Source organism: Rhipicephalus sanguineus, chromosome 7, assembly GCF_013339695.2.
Source record: "Rhipicephalus sanguineus isolate Rsan-2018 chromosome 7, BIME_Rsan_1.4, whole genome shotgun sequence".
Taxonomy (NCBI): domain Eukaryota; kingdom Metazoa; phylum Arthropoda; class Arachnida; order Ixodida; family Ixodidae; genus Rhipicephalus; species Rhipicephalus sanguineus.
The window spans coordinates 117,117,897-117,134,214 of NC_051182.1; positions in this window are offsets into that span (position 1 = coordinate 117,117,897).

Below are 16,318 nucleotides of genomic sequence, written 5' to 3' on the forward strand. Positions count from 1 at the left end.
TGACATCCCCGGGCCAGGGGACTTTTTTTGTTCCGCTTCCGGCGACGGTGGCGGTTCCTGGGAGCGGCGGTGATTGACTGGATTTGGATTTCTGCTGGAGGCGAGCCAATCCGAAAGGAAAATCCATATGGCCGCGCCCGTTCGCGTCGCTTCCCTCTCGTGGTGCCGCCGGCCCGCCCGCGCCGTCGGTTCGAGCGTTGGCGCCTAATTGCTACTGCACTGTCTTCTCTCTTTATTGCCGTGTACGTACGTAATGGTGTAGTTGTTTTTCTGCTTCGTTGTAGCCTCTGTGGTAGCATGGCGAATGGTGGCGAGCGGGCGCCGTCGCAGCTGCATAGCAGCCGCTTTCGGCGCTCGCTCGAGAAGCAAAAGCGCATATAACTTTCTTCACATGACATTTTATTGAAGGAAACGTAAATGCTGCACGTTTAGGCAATATTTGGGCTATAATCGGTAACAATAACAAAGAAAACGAAAAAGATTCGAAATACTGCTGTGGTAAAACCTGATACAGGAATGCGTACTCTACGCGCACGCGTACAATATAAATAGGATACGAAAACGCATAATACAGCATAATACAATCACATAAGCAGGGTAAGCATATAAAGTGCTACATCAGCGTAAATAAGTGTACACATACGAGTTGTACAGATTATGACTAGCAGCATGAAGCGAAACAATCCCGCGCATTGAAATATATCATAACAAACAAGTTGTTCGAATGGTTGGTGCATACTGTGCAAAAGATAATGACGCAACGCAAGCCGAAGAAAAACAGGGGTATATAAAAAAACACCCTTTCCTGTACTTTTTTTTTATTGCCCTGCGTTGTGTCACTCCCTTTTGCACATACACACAACACATACTTTTGCATATATTACACAGAAAGTGCACCTAACAGTCATAGCCTTGGCTCATGTAGACTAACCCATGAGCATAAGTAGATCAATGTCATAATATGCTGCAGTGCTACAGCATTTATTTGGTAAAAGCAGTGAGACAAATCTACCGTTTGGCTCAGCTATCCCTGATCATTTTTTTCCTCCAGGTAAATGTGTTGCAGGCAAGCTCACGTGATGTGAACAAGACACGCGATGCTTTAATTTTCAAGTAATAAAGGGAGAAAAACGCAACGAAGAATGGTCTAGACTCAGTGCAGAGGTGACCTTTGAAATTTGTGGAAACATTGTGTTGTGTGACTGGTGAACAACAGGAATGATCACAGGTCATTAGTCAAGTTGGAAGTGGTGCGAAATACTCAAGGTAACATGAAATACACGAAGATAAGCATCTTATCAAAGAAATAAGTAGAGTAAAGTGCAAAGTTGAACGCAGCTTCCCTATTATTTTTTCTACCAGGTATCATGTTGGATCCATCACAATGTCAGAAGATTTTCTGAGCAGTACTTAAATTGCAGATGGGGAACGCTGCACAGTTTCATCATAATGTGTCCTTAACTAGAACTGCATCGCTTGTCATTCGTTGGTTCAGGAAGTGGAATGTCGGAGTTTGCAGAGTTAGTTAAACAAGAAACACAGTTGCTCTACACAAACAGTACGTTGTGAATAGTTTCAGTGAGTATGGATGCATGCTTTATTTTCAAACTAACATGCATGTCAACCGAGTCGCAGCTTCTGCACAAACCCCTCTGGAATCCTCACAGAGAGCTGAGCACTTCATCAATGTATCTTTTATGCCTGTGAATAGCTGACACCATCAGTTCTTTGCAGTGGCACAACAGTCATGACAGAGGTTTGTAATTGAAAAGTGACAGAGCCCCTGGGTGCTGAAAATCTTTTGGACTTGGCGAGCACCTGAATTCATGCATGCTTCAACCTTCGTGGCCCGTCACAGTGGTCTAGTGGTTACGGTGCTCAACTGCTGGCCCGAACGTAGTGGGATTGAATCCCGGCTGCATATCAATGGATGCAATACGCTTGAGGCCCATCTGCCTAGATTTAGGTGCACGTTAAAAAAACGCCAGGTGCTCAAAATATTTGAAGTGCTCCACTACTGCATGCCTCATATTCGTATCATGGTTTTTGGACATAAAACTCCACATTTTTTTATTAATCAACCTATTTTTGCAACGTTCATTGTGATTATAATCACACTGTTACTGTTTGTAAAGACTGCTTCAGTGTAAAACGAGTCGTCAGTATTATATAAATTTTGGCATTTTTTGGGAGGCTGGATGTTTGATTGCCTTCCAAACATGTCAAGCAAACAGAAAGAAAGCAGAACGAGCAGGGTTTTCCAGTGCATTTTGGGAAGTGTTGGCATTTCCCAATACTAAAGCAATCCAGAACCTCTGGTTGTAATACTCATGCTGATAGGGCACACAAGGCTTCAAAAAAAAAGTTAGTCGGTTAAACTTGTATAATACAAAAGTAACGCAGGGAGCAAAAGTAGTCAATGCATTACATACACCACAGCAGAATTAAAATACACATATATAAAAATAAATATATACCTCATAAAATATACATATCATAAAAATACGTACATATACACATAAAAAAGAAATAGTGCAACACATCTAAAAAATGGATAGGAAATGGGTGCAGAAGGCTGCACTGGAAATCCAATTTACATAATCATGTTCTAGAAAGGCACAGGATAAATTTAGCCTGCTACTTTACGTTATTGCTGGCAGAAGCACTGTGCCTTGACTTTGTTTCTCGTGTGTTTTTGTTTACAAATGTAATGTGCCAATGTAGCCTTGTGCGGCAGAATATTAAGAAATTTCTCAGTGCAGCCAACGAACAGAAAATAGCTTGCCGGATTGGCATCCTTTCCACCAGATTTTGCACACATTGGAAAAATGTGCACATAGTTGATTTCATGTCTGAAGGCCGAATCTAATTCCTTTATGTAATTCAGACATGATTCAGAGGTTACTGCAATGGAACCGAGGAGTTTCTCGGGTACACCACTTTCCTTGAGTAGTGCAAAGAATTGGTGTCGTCCATGGAGAGAGCCTCCATCCACTTCAAGGAGTGTTCTCTCACATATGCACTCACTAGTCCTCAGTTCAAGAAAGCTGTTCACAAGAGTACCAGCGACATGGTACACAACATTTTCATACACCATGTCGGTCGCATCTTGTGAAGATGCCTGCACATCAGATGAATCAGAGGCCTGCTGCGTGCTGTGGCTTGTGGTTGGTGTGCTGCTATAGTTGACAACAATGCAGATGCACTCTCCAAGTTGTTGAGGAAAGCAATTGTTGTCACCTCACAGTTTCCTTGAGAAAGCTTGAAGAGCTTGCCAATCCAATATGTTTTAGAGCCGCCACGAATTGGTACACATTGGTGTCTCATTGCAGCCATGTTTTTGACAAATGATTCCAAAAAAGTTTTCTAGGGATCTTGCTGCAATCAACGTGTGAAAAGATGAGTGAAATCAAAGTCCTCTTTTAAACCAGTCCACAGCAACAACAAGGCTTTGATTCTAATCTGCCAACCTTTAACAGTGCGCGGCTGCTTGTCCCGAGGACTACCAAAGTGCCATTGGGCAATCCAACTGATGCATGACTCAAGGGAAGCACGGTGTTCCGACCCATCAATCATTGCATACCGCAACTTATCATCCTGATTTTTGGGGTCGAACTGTTCTGGCTGTCAAAAATCTTATCCATTCTTTCTGTGAACAGAGCTGTAATTTAGCATCAAGAGGAAGCTCTTGAATGGCAATGAGAGTGGGGAGTGCCACAGAGACAGATTCACTGAATACTTGTGTGGCATACTTCACTCTTATGTCAGCCACGGCCGCTGGATGAAAAAGCGCACTTTTTATCCAGCGGCCGTGTGTCAGCAAAGGGCATCTTGTAGATATTTGCTCTTTGAGCTTCCTTAGCAATCTTTCTTTTTTAGATGTTCAGTTGGTGGTTAGAGGCGTGATTTGCGAGTATTTTTGTAAAAGGTTTCAATGTACGCCCAGTCAACAACCTCGGAGCCAATCGTGAGCTTGTGTTTCTCAAATTATTCCGCGTGCATTTTATCAGGTGTGGGATGTCAAACATGAAGTATAGTTTGCAGTTGTTGACAGTAAAACATGGTTCATGAAGAGAATGGATCAGCATTCTTGACAGGCTGACATTGTTTGACCCTTGATCATAGATGACCACTTTTACCAAAAGACCTTTTTTTTTCAAGCTGCATAATTACATCTAATAGCAGCTTGTGCATTGCAAGAGCTGACGTTGCATTGCGGGACACTGCAAAGGCTACTGGCTGCATCCAAATTCTCGATATGCCAGACACAGCCATTAGAATGGCTGCATTTGCCACACGAGAAGTCCTTGTGTTTCCATCATATGTGTAGCCAATCACTATATCTTTTGATTGATCGTACATCAAATGTCTTTTCAAGGCTATTTAATCGAATAAAAGACAGCATGCTTTGTCTTGCAGAGGCCAAGCTTTAATGATTGATTCTATTGCATCCATGGCACCTGGAATGATACCAGGTGTCATTGGGATGTCTGCCAGCCAGCACCTGGGTGTCCGCACATGTGGCAAGTGAAGCATTTCTCTGAGGAAGCGTGAATTGAGAGTGAATTGTTTCATCCATTTGGACCAATGTTTTTTTTTTGGGGGGGGGGGGAATGTACCAAGCCTGATTCGTGCTTTAAGCAGTTCAAAAAAGGTCCTTTGACAAATCCGGTTCAAGCTTGTTTAAAACCTCCTGCTGCGTTACTCGCCTCGCCTCGTCCCTTTTTTTCATCTGACCGACTGCCTTGCGGTACCTTTCACTTCGTGAGTGAAGTGTTAGCAGCTTCTTTTTGGTGCGAAGGGTGTGCACAGAGCTGCGTTTTCTTCGCCCACTTTCTTGGCGTTTCTTGCATCTGCTCCGCGCTGCTGCCCTCCTTGGAAAATTGGAGGCCGCTCGGACTAGGCTCAGCTGAAAAAAAAAAGACATGGAGAATGCGAAGGTATAGGCTTTCATCAGTCTTGTAGAGAAAAAAAAATCACGATTAAGCTATCAGGGCGCAATCACAGGGCTACTAATATACGGACCACTATGTGCTGCCATGCCATTTTTCATTGGAAGCAATGTGTATTCTGCGACTGAGACAGGAATCATAATTGATTTATACATTCCAAGCATTTTATCTTCAAAGAATCATCCATGATTAAGGAAATCACAAAGCATTGCAAAAATGAACATTTCATGAAATGCTGAACAGAGGCAATGACATTTACAAAGTGGAGGATTTGAATTATTCATCTCATAAATAGCTATCTGGGCTGCATAAGCCACATTTACATGAATGCACACCTTGATTGTGCATCATATTCCGCTGGCCTATCTCGCAGAGCTACGCTCATCACAACAAATCGGACAGCACAATTTTCAGTGTGAACTATGTAGGTCCAACTGCACCCACCTTATATTTGAAATATAAATAATTGCGTGAACAAATCACGGTTGCAGGCCCTGAACTATATGTATGGTTTTGTCAACATTATAGGTTGTGACAATATTACACAGGCTTAGGTGTCCATATCTACTAGGAAAACATCAAGACTACTGGTCCATGCTTCCTTATGCAGATGCAGGATGTGTACTTTGCAATAATTCTCTCTCTCACTTTTTGCACTTACCATCACTTGGTGAAACCTGTGACGGTGGTGTGGGCCTTCTTGTGGTTGTGCTTGGCGAAGCGGCTGTTGAAAAAGAAATAAATATGCTATAAAAGGCTGGCAAGCAGGTATTTTAATACCCTCACTTTGCATTGCACGTGTGAATACTGAGCAACAGACTTATGGAGCAATTTTCACATGTGCCTGAGGAAAACTACTCAGTGTTTTCATCTCTATGGAATGAGCTCAACAAAGAAAGCACTGAGTCTATGCACTGATGTAGAAAAGAAAAGATATCTATACCACGCAACAAAGTTTTCTTGCAGGGAGTTGGTTTGTTGTGAACTCATACCGAGCTCCACAAACACTAGAGGAGTAAGGACGGAAACAGGACAGAGTACAAACTATTTATACTGTGAGATGCCAAAAGCCATTTTCGCTGCTCTATCTCCCTGTTTCTTCCATTTTGCGTTTGTGCAGCATGCTATCAGTTCATCCATACCATGTAAACAGTGCACTCAGACATTCTTACTGGAAAGCATGCAAAATGATACTCTATGAGTGCAAGCAAACAACATTTTTTTTCCCCTAGAGTACATTTCCTGCATTTAAGGTTTACGTACAGCAATTGTTCTCATAGCACTGGTAATTGAAAAACAGCTGTGGCATTTCTACCTACTGTTCTAATTTCAGAGAACAATCTGCTCGAGTGTGCAGGTGTAGAATACAAAATAGTACCGCTCTTTGTTTTATTTTTTGCAAGCTATTCGTGCAGTATACAGTGGCACCACCAACCAAATATTCTGTACCCTTTCATTCCAAGCAGAAAGGTGAAACAGATCCTTGTTCGGTACACCTACCTTCCACACTAGGGGGCAGTCTCAGCAGCAGGGACGGCAACTCGCTTGCAGTAAACTGGTTGTCTGCAATTAAAGTACTCGAACTTAGTCACGCTACGGTGAAAAAAAGCTGGTAGAGTAAATACACTTGCAAGCTTTTAAAGGCATGGCACTAAGCTTAATAAATGTGCTTGCTTTTAAATCTCCACTAAATTATAATTACAGATAATTACATATATCCCGACAATATTCTCTGAATTAAAACTTGATATATGAAACACAACTCGATCGAGTTCTTGTTTTTCCACTGCTTTTGCGAGTCGAAACGATATTGAAAGCTTATAAGGAATTATGGTGTGTAAACGCTAAGCGCAAACAGCGCATTGAAAAAAAAATACAGAAAAGTGAAAGGGTGGCGGTGGGGATGGGTCCAGATTAGAGAGGGGAAAAAAAAGTGGCCCCGCGCGATAAGCGCGGCCTGTTTCATGAACATCCAAAACCGAGCTTGGCCATGCCTTCGCCCGTTGGAAGCATCAACGAGGGAGTAATGAAGAGATAAGCGAAACTGTTTCCGGTAGCTTCCCGAGAGCGAAAAGGGGCAGGTGGGTATCACGCTGGGTTCAAGGTCCCCCGTCGAGCAGCGCGGCAAGGTACGCCGAAGGGAAGGAATGCGGACAATTTACGGCGACAAAAATCCGAGCAGGCGGTCGGTGTGTAAACAGACACACAGATGAGGAAACGCGGTGGTTTTCACTTGTGCAACACCGCAGCACACATTCGAATCTTGAGGGCAGTGTCCCGAGTTCGCTACTGGTGCCTCCGCAATAACTTTGCGAGCGATACTTTCGTCGGCTGCGAGCACCACCCATAAACTACACGGACATGATGTATACGCACGCATTAAAGCGCTTAAAAAAACAGCTGCAGCGAGCACATCAACTATCCACTCCGTTAATGTTACTAGCACGCATAAGTTAAAGTAAGACGTAACAAAACACCCTGAAGACACGGTTGCATGTACACGGTAATCCGAATTGGTTAGATTTCATGAGATAGTAGAGGTAACGTCAGGCAGTGAGGCACGCACATATATACTAACGTGAGCAACCATAACTAGCGAACAGCTCCGCTTTTGAGAGGTGACGCGCGTCGAGCCACAAACTGCAGCCCGCCCACATAATTTAACTTATTATCGGAACCATTTCTCAAACAGATAGCTGCAGCAACGAATGGCAGCAAGAAAACTCGCTGTTCATTCAGCAGTTTCAAATCATAACGGTCAACGACAGTCAAATCAAAACTTTGCGAACATCTTGGGAAATATATAATAGTGAAAGTATAAATACCTGTGGTCAGCAGGGATTCTGAAGAAGTGTTCGCCTTCATTCCCCGAGGAATCGCACCACTTCAAACGCCGCAATAAAGGTGCGACATCGCTGCTCCTCGCTGCGGTGGTAAATTTTGCGTTCTATGCGCTCTCGTGCTTGCTTGCGCGACGTCTGCTTGTGCGCTGCGCAGGCGTGATGGCGGCGGTACCTAGCGGAGCCACGCACAGTCATGTTTACAAAACTTCTTTAAAACTTTGCCTTGTAATACGCGTGGCTGGTTATAGTTTAATGCAGAAGCACGTTTTTATTTACTACTGTGTACTACCGTGGCAGCGTTATTTTATTTTAATTAGGCTTACTGAGGCCTTCAATCCCCGCCCGTACCAGGTTCGCTGCAATCGTTTCGACGGTAGCGACGCCCCATGGCTCGGACGCCAAACTGCCATCATGCCTCGGGCCTGGATGCACTCTAACGCAGGCGCGCTCGCCGCGGCACACTGCGAAAAATATATAAAGCTTTGCAAATTTTCTTCAGTATTCTTTCGCTTGATGGCGCTAGCTGAATGAGTATTTGCAGAAGCTTGTTAAAGTTTTATTTTTTCTCTCCCAGAAGCTTGAACCGCAGCGAAACGACGCGCACAGCCGAAACATATGCGAGCTGCAACAAATGTCGTCTGATCGAGCGGCGGACTTATGCCGCGACTCCCGCCAGGCGCACTTTTTCGGCGCGCCACCTATCAGGCGTTGGTCTCCCATACGCCGAAGATGACTACTTCTCTATAGGCTAATTGTAGAAGCTGATTACGAGCACTTGCGTCGCTAGCTCCTCCTCCGTGCGAACGATTACTGCTGCTTCCTTAATCACTTTTAAGGACGTGTGCCGCCGTACAAACCATCGGTGTCTTAGAAACGGTTCCTCAGGAGGTTCCGGTGTTTAAAACAGCCTTGATGTCCTGGTACATGCCCTGATGTTAGGCGAAGTAAAATATAATTCCGTAAGAGAGAACTTGCGTTTCGAACGCTTTTGCGTGTGCGTCTTGCTAATGACATGTGCCTTCATCAAGACATCTTAGCGAAAGAGCCCGAACTAATTTTTTTTCTTTTTTCTTTTTCAGCCACTGCAACGGATTTTCCAGAACCCGACTGCAGTGTACCAAATCTTGTTCACACATCTGTCCATTTCTAACTTCTGAGCTGTTCCATGGCTGGGCCTGACGACAGATGAGTGTCCGCGTCACATGCCACGTTCCGGTTCCGAGATACATTCATAGATGGCGTAACTTCCCCTGTCGCAGGCGAAGCGGTAACCGCACAGCGAAACGGGGAGGGGTGGCTCGAGCGTGAACAGGGCCTAAAGTCACAGCAGCAGGGGCTACCGCAGAGGCTTTTTCATGCGTCTCTACTCTACAAATAACGCAATCGCACACACCCTCAAAATCACATAAAATCGCAGAAACATCAGGTGTGCTGTCTTTAACTGCAGTGTACTGCGGAATGTGTGGATTTTCGTCCACTTTGATTGATTTCAGTATGCGTCACAGTACACTACAGTTAAAGATAGCAATTTTTTCCCCTATGCCTTCCTGGCGTAACTGTCAACTCGATTCACTTGGTTGTGCTTAACTTTAACCCAAGGAACCCAAGGAGTTTTTAAATAATTATTTAGTACTGAGTGAGTACGTAGTCCTAATTAGGCCAATAATCGTGACATATAGGGGATGGAAGCAAGATCCCGTCCTTGTCCATCATTCTTGCCTCCGTCTCTTGTCCGAGGGACCGCACAACACCCCCCCCCCCTCCGCTCATTGGTCGAGTCCGAAGGGAATCAAGATTCGAAATTGATGAAAACACGAAACGGAAGCGATCACGCGCGTCTCATAACGGCGTGCCTTTAGAATGCGCTTTTTTTTGGTCCTGAGACTCAAACAGTTCTTGGAATGGCTGGACAGTCATTACCGTAAAATATCTGCGTGGCTACTTGTGCACTTAAAACATTAACGGGACAGGTACGACTGAATAAATGTATGGGGCAGAGTTGACGCCACAGAGTTAGTACGTACTCTATGGTTGACGCCCTCCGTATATGCACAGGGGGAGGGGAAGGGGAGGCGCCCTGCCCACACTCCCTTTGGGCGCACCCCGATGCTCGCGAAATAACACAAAAAAATATAAGAAACCATATATATATATATATATATATATATATATATATATATATATATATATATAGATATATGAAGGTATTTGAGACACGACGTACGGAGCACAGTTTATTCGACGTTTCGGCCGTGGGACCGGCCTTTCTAGACGAAGGCCGGTCCCACGGCCGAAACGTCGAAATAAACTGTGCTCCGTACGTCGTTCTCAAATACCTCCCTACAGTACCAGGGCCCTGCGTGATACTTCCCATAACCCTTCTATATATATATATATATATATATATATGTATATATATATGTATGTTGTGAAGTATTAGAAGAAAAGGACAACGGTGGGACTAGCGCATTTTCGAGCGAGCGGCTGGTGTCTCGCGCTGAACTGAACTTGGAACGGCCTAGAATGGACGCGTTGCAAATGTGCCCTGGGCAATAAAGTCGCCCCTTTTCCACTTTTTCTACGACGAAGCTTCCTTTCTTCTACAATATATATATATATATATATATATATATATATATATATATATATTGGAATGAACGAGACAGAGACAACACCCGTTCATCGGGCAAGCTGTTCTAATGTACCCTCGTCCTTATCTACTTCGCCCTATCTGCCCGCGCGCCAGGGCTCCGGTGTCACCTTTGTTATATTATATATATATATATATATATATATATATATATATATATATATATATATATATATATATATATATATATATATATATATATAGTCATGTTACGATCTTTTACGGCAAGCATAGAGATCCTAAAATCGACCCAGCAACATTGCACTCACCTTGCCAACACCGGTTTGCCACACCAGTTCAGTGAGGCTAACACAATGGCCCTCGAAAATCAAAAGCGGACCCTTTTCTAGAATTTTATCCCACTGCGCGTGCCTCCCGGCACTTCACCGAGGCGAGTTCGTGCAAATGAGTTGGCTAAAGTGGCTGTGTGAAATTAGTTCCTTAAAACGTAGACAACGAGGCAGTGCTTGCTTTTAGTTGAGCGCGGCAACCCGGCATCTCTGGCCTAATTACCGCGCAATCTGTCACGGCACTCTTCTAAGAACTTGGCAGCCTTGTCTTTTTTTTTTTTTTCGTTCACTGAACGCAGGTTCTGCTGTACTTTTATGACAAAAGAGCTTGCCCGCCCAGCGAGACGAGCGAGGCATTCTTCATCCGAAGCCTTACCGTATTTATTCGCAAAATTCTGGATTATAATGCTTTTTTTGGTTTTTTTCACGGCGCAGTGTTGGCACAGGTCAGCGGTACAATAATTACGCGGCATATATTTTGTGATCGAAGGTTGTAGATGTTAAACATACACAATAAAAATCATAGAAAAAAGTCACAGTTTCGCCGCAAAGGCGAAGCAATGAATGCGATAGCAAGAAATTGAGATGTCTCACGAAGAACCAGAAGCAGCTCGATACTTGAAGCGCGCCGAAAAGCACAAAGAAGGACGCCCTAAATGTACGCACAGGCATGCACAGGGCTAGCGTGAACTAACAACTGTCACAGTTGTTACGTCTATGTGCTTGAGCAACGCGCTGCAAGTTTCGACAGTAGAGAATCAGACACTATTGGATATTTCTTCTTTTAAACTGCGGCGGGTGGAGTGACCCCCTGCGTCTCCAGCAACACTGGGGCGTCTGATGCAAGTTGTGCCCGGTGTTCTTTGTTTTTTGTTACTTCCACTTCACGAGTGGGTACAGAAAAGGGCCTCTGTCGTGCGCGTCTCAAGGCCAGTTTTAAAACTGAAAAAAAAAATTAGGGGCGTGGCGTGATAGAAAACACGCTCACACTCCTCCGAGATTCGCTTACCACCAGCGGTACATGATGTATATAAATATTAGCTCGCCGTTATTTCGGCGGCGCATACAAGGTGGGTGGTTGAGTTGTCTAACGCAGCGCGCTGGGGAGGGAGGGGTTGCTGGTTCGATTCTGCGGTCGGGTACTTGAGAATTTTTATTCTTTATTTTGCTTTGTGCCTTTTTTATATATATAGATACAAATAGATATCCGGGGCATGACAGCGACGGCAAAAATCAGCCGAGAGTGTCCATGTAATTGCTATCGCAATAAAACTCTGGTAAATCAATAATCAGCTGCCGGATCACTGCAAGATATACCGAAATCATTTGTAACAAGAACGCAGACGCTACACACGTGGGGAGGGTCAAGCCGCGTTATTGTGCGAACTAGTTTTGTACGTTATTTTAGTGTCTGAAAAAAAACTGCCGTATTTGCTAAACCGGTTATTTCTGGCGGAATGCTTGATACATGAAGGTAGGACAGAGAAACATGTTAATGCGCCTTTTTTAAATTTCCTGTGGCGCCCTTTCCGCTTTTCCCAGGGGGGCGGGGCTTTATGGTATGATCCGGGAGCACCAGGGTCACCAGACCCAAAGCATCCGACATCGAGAAGCGTGCGGAGTCTCTGCTACAGCGTTTGGCGACTATCCTGCCAGGGGAAGGGTGCACGTACCACGGTACCAGGAAAAAAGCGGATACTGTGGGGCGCAGCACCGCGGTGCCGAAAACGTGCCGCTGCTTTATGACAAGTTCTGCAACTCCTCGCGTGGTAGTGCTATCGCAGCTTGAAAGTACACGACGCGTTGAACATGGTGTTGATCGTGAATGCAGCTTTGATAGGTCGCGGATTTGGCGTCAAACACGGCGCTGATCGTGAATTACTTCCGGTGGCAGATGGAAACACCGCGATAGCTGCGAAAGATAGTTGATAATAGTTCGTCTTCTCTCTCCGAGAGGGCAAGCTAAGTAACGGTGTTGAGAAGCGATGTGGCAGCAGAAGCTCACAGAGAAAGGCAAGGAGACTGCTCAGAAAGTACTAGTTGGCAAATCCCCTTCGACGCGTTTCCTTCCTGATCCGGGCGCTCAGCAGACAAGCCTGCAACAGCGTACTCGATTGAAAAACAGAAAAATACGGAGATGGCGGAGCAAGCGCGTTGCACCAGCAATTTATGAACCGCGTTTGCACCACATCGACACAACCTGATCTTTCACAGCACTTGTTCCGTGAACGGTGAACCACGGCGGAATTGAACACACCGAATGCATGCTTGTGTAACTAGGGTGCTGCAGTTTAGCCAGGCAATAGGAAACTGGCGAGCACGTAGAAGCATGAGACCACGTAGAGCAGTTTTTTATTGTGTGTGTTCTTATCTATAATAATAAATTCAGGTGAGCAAAACGAAGGGAATATGAAATATTACGGGGCACGCTTATGAGCTTTTTAAAGATGTCAAGGCGAAAGGCGACTTGGATCCATAGCGATGTGCAATCAAGCTTTATGCCAACGCGGCGACGCATGAGCACCGTACAATGAGGTTTCGAAATGCGACATGATCGCAAGAACTCGCAGCCTAGCGAGCAGAAGTGAAACAAGGCCCGGCCCCAACTGGAAGCGAACGTGGCTCGCTCTTCTGCCCCCGTCTAGACCATGTATGATTGGCAGGGCCATCACCGCAAGACCGCTGTGGAGCACACGACTCGCCATTCTTGGCGCCCTTACTACGCTTGTGCTCACACGAACGGCTCCAAAACAAAGTGGAGGCGCAGCAGGGCTTAAAGTCAGGGGGGGGGGGGCGCCTGGCCGCACCCTCCATTTCTTAAGGAGGGGCTCGGCCCCTCCTCAACTGGTCAACTGTAGTATTGCAGCACGCACCCATTCGACAAGCGTTGGAGTTGAGTTTTTTTTGGCAGTAGTGCCTTGTGCGCAGTGATACTATCACTGCGCACAATTGGAGTGATTGTATCACTCCAATTTTCCGAATAATGATTTAGTCTAGATTATTCGGTTGATGGGGCGTGGGCAAAACAGGAAAACAGGTATCGTCATACTGCTGCACGCATTTCCTCGGGACATTGCTCATGACGGGTCACCGCCCTGTTCGACTGAGCTTCGTGGCACAGCATACTGTATCACGAGACACGTGAGCGTGAAGCTACCTGATCGGGAATTAGTAAAGGTTCTTTGGATTACCAGTCAATTTCCATTCCTTTAGCTGTGCATTAGGAGTCTGGTGTAATACCAAAGACGCATGCATTTTGGCTACTTTTAGGTAAGTAGGCATGGAAATAAAACATAGCATTGTTTCGCCTTTGATTCTCAATGCAGTAAGTAAATTATTGCAAACTGAAGTATTTTCTTAGAGTTTACGTATCCCTAACTCTTAACATTCGGAGTTATTTTTGAAAAATCGGTTCCGAAATGGCAATTCTTAAGGTGCTTGATTGGATCGACACATTAAATAAATGCCCCAAGTACACTCGGAATTACCTATTGGTATAACGTTCATAAAAATTGGTTAAATTTCAGAGACAGTTTGAATAACTATAGTATATATATATATATATATATATATATATATATATATATATATATATATATATATATATATATATATATTATATATATATATATATATAAAGGGTGATCGTAAGTATCACGCAGGCCCTGATACAGTAGGAAGGCATTCTTACTGCATCAGGACGTACGCTACACGCCCTTTCTAGTGTTAAGTGAGTATATCTGAACCATATAAATGCCTTGTACCTGCGGTGCAAAAGGTATGATAGGGGACAATACTTTCCATGAAGGCTGCGTTGACTGTCAGGGTTGTGGAAAAAGATGTCTGATCCCTCTGTCATATGAGTCGGTGTAACACGCAAGTGAAACTTGTCGTCACAGAAGTAGTTGATTGTTTATAGTGCATTGGTATATGAGAGCTTGTACAATGCCTACTCTGTTATGGCAGATGTAGCGCCGCTTGATATGGACGCACCCAGGTTGACGCCTGGTGGCACATCTCCGTACCGACGACTAACGCCCCTGATCATGATTTGACCCTTGCGGTAGCTGAAGTGCTTAACATATACGTAGACACCGCGTATGGTGAATCTCGCGCAAATATGGCATCAAAAGCACATAACAAACACTGATACTCGGTATGCTCTCGTTCAAATCGCCTTGAAAGGCGAAGAGAAACGTACGCGCCAGGGGCGTAGCTAAGGGGCGGGGGGTTGGGGGGGTTCAAAATCCCCCGAAATTTTTCAATTTTGCTTGCGTAATATACACGCGCACATACATACGCACGCACGAACACGCATAAAGTATGGTTGAACCCCCCCCCCCCCCGAAAAAAATTTCTGGCTACGCCTCTGGTACGCGCCTCGTGTCTTCCCTCTAGCCTGGCCGCTAATTCTCACAGGGCGAGAGGGGAACGCGGTGCGACAGCCATGTGAGCGTCGGAGAGCTATTTTCCTTTATGGGTGGATGCTATGAGCGAGGCTTGGGTTAAAGCCACCACCTTGCGGTGTATTAAAGCGTTGAATAAATTACACTTCCATTGGAAGCGCACCGAATGAGACGGTCGTAGCAACGGCGCGTTTTGTTTGATTTTTTCGAGGCTCCTGGCACACATGTTACCGCCCCGTTATAAAGGGGACGCTCATAGCGTCCATTCATCCAAGATCAGTGTGAGATGAAAGTGTGAAAGAGAATAGTGGCGTTCATGTAGCCTCCGTTATGTGTTTGGCGGTGGCTCAGTGGGCCAATCGCCCGCCAGCCATCGGTGCGGACCGAGAAATCATGGGTTCGACTCCTGTCAACGGAACTCTTATCAGTTTTCTTTTTCTTTGACATTTGATGGCGTTCATTTTCCTGACGTAATTCAGTGACGGAAATACGTCATGAATGTATTGGTGGACCCCGGCACAAAACTCTTTCGTTCTTCTTAGCTCTGCAGAATGCGAGAGGCTTCCATGAATGGTACGCACCCTTCATTTACCCGAAAACGTAAGAGTCTTTCCTTACTCTGAGAAACTTAAAACGTGGTTTAGGCTTCAGTGTTAGGTAATGATAAATGAAGTGACCGGAAGTTTCTTCGGGTGCAATGCTTGCTGCTACTAGGCACCTTTGGCTTAGCGCCGCTTACACTCCGCTCCTTGCAGGTATAGGCGTCCGAGCCAGTGCCGAGAACTCTTTAGAATATGTGTTTTTGACAACCGCGTCTTGTCGAAACGCGTTCAGCTTAGCTGAAAACCGACGGCGAAACCAAGTGGACGCCAACGAGGATTAAAAAAAATTGGCCGCGTATCTGCGTGCTTCGCTGCAAATGTCGTCTACAGACGATAGAAGAGGCGCTGCGTGAGATATTGTCACGTGGTCATGACGTCGACGAAGACAGCAGTCAGCACGTCCGAGATGAAACTGTTTATTTGGCCGAACTTGTGGCCGAGAAACGGAAAGGTAATTTACAGCAATACACACTGTATTCACTGATAGCGGCGAACAGAGAGTCGACCGTCGATCAACTGACAAGCAGTCAAGCGCGTCGGCTTTTCTACAGGCGCCATCGAACTTTCCAGCGATA